The sequence below is a fragment of the Microtus ochrogaster genome, chromosome 8, assembly GCF_000317375.1.
Source record: "Microtus ochrogaster isolate Prairie Vole_2 chromosome 8, MicOch1.0, whole genome shotgun sequence".
Taxonomy (NCBI): Eukaryota; Metazoa; Chordata; class Mammalia; order Rodentia; family Cricetidae; genus Microtus; species Microtus ochrogaster.
The window spans coordinates 13631037-13631584 of NC_022015.1; positions in this window are offsets into that span (position 1 = coordinate 13631037).

Here is a 548-nt window from a genome sequence, read left to right on the forward strand (position 1 = left end):
GCCTGGTGTTGAGTCCATAGGGGTACATTTCAAAGTGATAGGCTGGAAGGCAACTGCCTTCTGTTGACACATGAGGACATGACGAAGAACAGCATTCTGACAAGCTGAGGTGCTGGAGCAGAGGGTTGTTAACTCAAGCTAACAGTCTACCAATACTTTGAGAGTACCTACTGTGTGCTGGGTTCTTTGGCATGCATGCTTCAGCAAGTTCTGCTTGGCTGGATCTGTATGAAGAGGAACCCTGAACTCTACTGAAATGGCTGGTGAGGGCCAGTCTTGTGAGATTCTGCCTCAAACTGGAAGGCTCTTTCTATTGAAATGCATTCCTTCTGGTCTTTTTGTGTTCATCTAGTTGGGGTGTGTATTAATAGCACAAAACATTTGATCATTCCGGGCGGTGGTGGCGCACGCCTTTAATCCCAGCATTCGGGAGGCAGAGGCAGGAGGATCTCTGTGAGTTCGAGGCCAGCCTGGACTACAAGAGCTAGTTCCAGGACAGGAACCAAAAAGCTACTTAGAAACCCTGTCTCGAAAATCAAAAAAAAAAA